Source organism: Gambusia affinis, linkage group LG01 (assembly GCF_019740435.1).
Source record: "Gambusia affinis linkage group LG01, SWU_Gaff_1.0, whole genome shotgun sequence".
In the NCBI taxonomy this organism is placed as follows: Eukaryota; Metazoa; Chordata; class Actinopteri; order Cyprinodontiformes; family Poeciliidae; genus Gambusia; species Gambusia affinis.
In genome coordinates this window covers 41,884,731-41,891,228 of record NC_057868.1, presented here as the reverse complement: position 1 = coordinate 41,891,228, position 6,498 = coordinate 41,884,731, and positions in this window count along the sequence as shown.

Here is a 6,498-nt window from a genome sequence, read left to right as displayed (position 1 = left end):
CCTAACCCTAACCTAACCCTAACCTAACCTAACCTAACCCTAACCCTAACCTAACCCTAACCCTTCTAACCTAACCCTAACCTAACTAACCCTAACCCTAACCTAACCCTAACCTAACCCTAACCCCACAACCTAACCTAACCTAACCCTAACCTAACCTAACCCTTACTAACCCTAACCTAACCTAACCTAACCCTAACCCTACCTAACCCTAACCTAACCTTGCCCTAACCTAACCCTAACCCTACCCCCCTAACCTAACCCTAACCCTAACCTAACCCCTAACCCCCCTAGCCTAACCTAACCTAACCTAGCCTAACCTAACTGCCTAACCTAACCTACCCCCTAACCCTAACCTAACCTAACCCCTAACCCCAACCTAACCTAACCTAACCTAACCCTAACCTAACCTCTACCTTCCCTAACCTAACCCCAACCTAACTAGCTAGCCTAACCCTAACCCCTAACCCCTTCCCTAGCCTAACCTAACCTAACCTAACCTAACCTAACCCCCAACCTAACCTAACCCCTAACCTAACCTAACCTAACCTAACCTAACCTAACCCCTAACCTAACCTAACCCTAACCTAACCTAACCTAACCTAACCCTACCTAACCTAACCTAACCTAACCCCTAACCTAACCCCTAACCTAACCTAACCTAACCTAACCCCCTAACCTAACCTACCTAACCTAACCTAACCCCCAACCCTAACCCTAACCTAACCTAACCTAACCTAGCTAACCTGCAACCCTAACCCTAACCTAACCCCTAACCCCTAACCTAACCTAACCTACCTACTAACCTAACCCCTAACCCTAACTAACCCAACCTAACCCTAACAACCTCCTAACCTAACCCTACAACTACCCTAGCTAACCTAACCCCTAACCTAACCTAACCCCTAACCCTAACCCCACAACCTGCCTAACCCTAACCCCTAACTACTAACCTAACCCTAACCCTGCCTAACCCTAACCTAACCTAACCTAACCCTTCTTCCCTAACCCTAACCCTTGCCTAACCCTAACCTAACCTAACCCTTGCCCTAACCTAACCCCTAACCCCTAACCTAACCTAACCTAACCTAACCCCTAACCCCTAACCTAACCCTCCTAACCTAACCTAACCCCTAACCTAACCTAACCCCTAACTAACCCTAACCTAACCTAACCTAACCCTACCTAACCTAACCTAACCCTACTAACCTAACCTAACCTAACCCTAACCCCTAACCCTAACCCTACCCTAACCTAACCTAACCTCTAGCTAACCCCAACCTCCTAACCTAGCCTAACCTAACCAACCCCTAACCCCCACCCTAGCCTAACCCCTACCCCCCTAACCCCCTAACCCTTCCCTACCTAACCTAACCTAACCTAACCTAACCTAACCCTAGCCCTAACCCCTAACCCCTAACCTAACCTAACCCTAACTAACCTAACCTAACCTAACCCCCCTTCCCTAACCTAACCTAACCCCTAACCTAACCTAACCCCACAACCTAACCTAACCTAACCCCTAACCCCTAACCTAACCCCTAACTACCTAACCCCCTAACCCCTACCTAACCTAACCTAACCCCTAACCTAACCTAACTAACCTAACCTAACCCTAACCTAACCCTTGCCTAACCCCTAACCTAACCCCTAACCCTAACCCTCCCCAACCTACCTAACCTACCCTGCCTAACCTAACCCCAACCTTACCCTAACCCTAACCTACCCCAACCCCTAACCCCAACCAACCTAGCCTAACCCCAACCCTTGCCCCTGCCCCTAACCTTGCCCCAACCCTAACCTAACCTAACCTAACCCCTAACCTAAACCCCTAACCTAACCTAACCCTAACCCTAACCCTAACCCCCCCAACCCTAACCCTAACCCCTAACCCCTAACTAACCCTAACCCTAACCTAACCTTCCCTAACCCTAACCCCTAACCTAACCCCCTAACCTAACCCCCCTAACCCCCTACCCCCTAACCCCTAACCCTAACCCCAACCCTAACCCCTAACCCTAACCCTAACCTAACCCTAACCCCCCTAACCTAACCCCCTAACCCTTCCTCCTACACTAACCTAACCCTAACCTAACCTAACCCCTAACCCCCAACCTAACCCCTAACCCTAACCCCTAACAACCTAACCTAACCTAACCTAACCCTACCCTACCCCTTGCCCCAACCTACTAACCCCTAACTAACCTAACCTAACCTAACCCCTAACCTAACCTAACCCTAGCTAACTAACCTAACTAACCTAACCTAACCTAACCTAACCTAACCTAACCTAACCCTACCTAACCTAACCTAACCTAACCTAACCTAACTAACCTAACCTAACCTAACCCCAACCTAACCTAACTAACCTAACCTAACTCCTAACCTAACCCTAACCCTAACCTAACCCTAACCTAACTAACCTAACCCAACCAACTCTAACTAACCCTAACCCTAACCTAACCTAACCTAACCTAACCTAACCTAACCCTAACTAACCTAACCTAACCCCTACCCTAACCCAACCTAACCTCCTAACCAACTAACCTAACCCTCCAACTAACACCCTAACCCTAACCTACCTAACCCTAACCTAACTAACCCCAACCTAACCCCTAACCCTAGCTAACCCCCCAACCTAACCCTAACCTAACCTAACCTAACCTAACCTAACCCCTAACTAACTAACCCCTAACCTAACCAACCCCCTAACCCCTAACCCTAACCTACCCTCCCCTAACCCCAACCTAACCCTAACCTAACCCCCTAACCCTAACCCTAACCTAACCTAACCCTAACCTAACCTAACCTAACCTAACCTAACCTAACCCTAACCCCTAACCCCAACCCCTAACCCCAACCTAACCTAACCTAACCTAACCTAACCTAACCACCTAAACCCTAACCCTCCTAACCTAACCTAACCCCCTAACCTACACTAACCTAACCTAACCTAACCTAACCTAACCTAACCTAACCAACCCTAACAACCTCCTAACCTCCTCACCCTAACCCCCAACCCTAACCCCTAACCTACCCTAACCTAACCCCTAACCCTAACCTAACCTAACCCCTAACCCCTAACCTAACCTACCTAACCCCCCTAACCCCCTAACCCTAACCCCTAACCCTTCCCTAACCCCTAACCCTAACCCCTTACCTAACCTAACCCCTAACCTAACCCTAACCTAACCCTAACCTAACCTAACCCTACCCCCTTCCCTACCCTAACCTAACCCTAACCTAACCCCTAACCCCTAACTAACCCTAACCTAACCTAACCCCTAACCACCTAACACCCCCCCCCACCTAACCCTTCGCCTGGCGCTCTAAGACAGTCTCACGCCTCCACTCAGTGCCCTGAGCACTAAAATACCTCTCCCAGGACCATGTCCAGACCGCCCAAAATGCTCCAAAACACACTCTGGTAAGGTTCCCATATGGACCCCCAACACCAACACTTGGTCCATTTTCATGACTTGGCCCAAGTCCACCAACCCACTCCCACGCACTCAGGGCCCTGGGGCTTAGCCTCCGCACTCAGTGCTTCGCACTGAGCACGGGCCAAAATACCTCTCCCAGGACCATGTCCAGACCGCCCAAAATGCTCCAAAACACACTCTGGTAAGGTTCCCATATGGACCCCCAACACCAACACTTGGTCCATTTTCATGACTTGGCCCAAGTCCACCAACCCACTCCCACGCACTCAGGGCTTCGCCCTGAGCGCTCCTAAGACAGTCTCACGCCTCCGCACTCAGTGCTTCGCACTGAGCACGGGCCAAAATACCTCTCCCAGGACCATGTCCAGACCGCCCAAAATGCTCCAAAACACACTCTGGTAAGGTTCCCATATGGACCCCCAACACCAACACTTGGTCCATTTTCATGACTTGGCCCAAGTCCACCAACCCACTCCCACGCACTCAGGGCTTCGCCCTGAGCGCTCCTAAGACAGTCTCACGCCTCCGCACTCAGTGCTTCGCACTGAGCACGGGCCAAAATACCTCTCCCAGGACCATGTCCAGACCGCCCAAAATGCTCCAAAACACACTCTGGTAAGGTTCCCATATGGACCCCCAACACCAACACTTGGTCCATTTTCATGACTTGGCCCAAGTCCACCAACACACTCCCACGCACTCAGGGCTTCGCCCTGAGCGCTCCTAAGACAGTCTCACGCCTCCGCACTCAGTGCTTCGCACTGAGCACGGGCCAAAATACCTCTCCCAGGACCATGTCCAGACCGCCCAAAATGCTCCAAAACACACTCTGGTAAGGTTCCCATATGGACCCCCAACACCAACACTTGGTCCATTTTCACCACTTTTCTCAAGTCCACCAAACCACTCATAAAGCACATCCCCGCACTCAGGGCTTCGCCCTGAGCACGGAGAACCGACTCCCACCTCGATCCGACGCTCCTAAAAAAAGTCGAAAATGAATGGGTGTCTATGGCAGCTATAGGAAGGGGAGGGGCCAGGACCACCAAACTTGGTGGGCAGGTGGGGCACCCCCAGGGACCCCCCCTAGACCCAGTGTACCCAAGTTTGGACTTATACTTTTTGAGTTATTGAGCTTGCTCACTTTTTTTCAATGTATGGGAGTCAATGGCAGCTATGTCAAGGAAAGCAGCCACACCCACCAAACTTTAATAGATTGTGGGTCCCCCCAGTGTCCCCCTCTGGGCCCAGTATGGGCCCCATACCTCCTTTACTTTTTGAGTTATAGAGCTTGCTCACTTGACTTTTCTGGTTTTCATCCCTTATCCTAACCCTAACCCTAACCCTAACCCTAACCCTAACCCTAACCCTAACCCTAACCCTAACCCTAACCCTTACCCTAACCCTAACCCTAACCCTAACCCTAACCCTAACCCTTACCCTAACCCTAACCCTAACCCTAACCCTAACCCTAACCCTAACCCTAACCCTACAGTTTGACCGTCCTTACAGGGATTGGGGCCGGGGAGGACCCCAGGAGTGGAGGGCCAGAGCACCTACCTCCTTTAGGAGGAATCAATTCCCCTACCCTAACCCTAACCCTAACCCTAACCCTAACCCTAACCCTTACCCTACCCTAACCCTAACCCTAACCCTAACCCTAACCCTAACCCTAACCCTAACCCTAACCCTTGGCTGGCAGTGACTGGGGAGCAGATAGAAAATCACTGAAACAGATTTATAATGGAATGATAAGATCTAACATAGACTTTGGTTGCATAGTTTACGGTTCAGCAGCTAAAACACATCTGAATAAATTAGACATTATTCAACATCAGGCATTAAGATTATGTACTGGAGCATTTAAAACCACACCAACAGCTGCAATACAAGTAGAAATGGGAGAAATGCCATTAAACTTAAGAAGAACAAAACTAGAAATAAATTACTGGTTAAATTTACAAAGCAATAAAATTGATCATTCAACTTGGGAAATTTTAGGTCCATGTTGGGAAAAAGAAAAGAAAGAAATGAGGAGTTTTGGATGGAATATTGGAAATAAAATAAAAGAATTCAAGATTGATAGTTTAGAAATAAGTCAAACACCAATGTCAATAATACCGCCATGGATTTTACCAGAAGCAAATGTAGACATGTCAATAATGGAAAAGAAACAAGATAAATCATACACGGTAGATAGATATTCAGTACAGATACATTTAAACAATTATTATCAATATATTCAAATTTATACAGATGCGTCAAAGATAAATGGGAAGATAGGAGTAGCTTTTGTGGTACCAGAATTCGATTTAAAAATAGGAAAACGGAGCACAGATGGGTTATCAGTTTACACAGGAGAAATGTTGGCAATATTGTTAGCTTTACAATGGATAGAAGAAATAAAACCATTAAAAACAGTGATATGTTCAGATTCAAGCTCAGCATTATTAAGTTTAAAAAATTTTCAATCAGATAGTAGGATGGATATATTATTAGAAATATTTTATACATTGTATAGAATACAGAATATGGGCCTGATAGTTGTATTTGTATGGGTTCCAGCACATATTGGGGTAGAAGGAAACGAGACGGCAGATAAAATGGCAAAAAGGGCAATTCATAATAATATTAGTTTTGCAGTTAAAACAAGTAAATCTGAGGGAAAGAGTATGGTTAAAGAAAAACTGATGGAAAAATGGCAAAAAAGGTGGGATGAAGAAAAAACAGGAAGATGGTTTTATAAAATTCAGAAAATAGTAGGAGAAAAAAGAAATGGAAGAAGAAATAGAAAGGAGGGAAGGGTGATAACAAGATTAAGATTTGGGCATACAGGACTTAATTATACACTTTTTAAAATACAAAAGCATAATAATGGAAAATGTGATTATTGTGACAGATATGAAACAATAGAACATGTTATGTTAGAATGCCATAAGTATGAAAGAGAAAGAAGATGTATGAAAGGAGAGTTTGAATGTATTAAGGAAAAGATTAATTTGTTAGATATTTTGAGGAAGAATTTGGGGAGTAAACATATACAAATAATTATTAA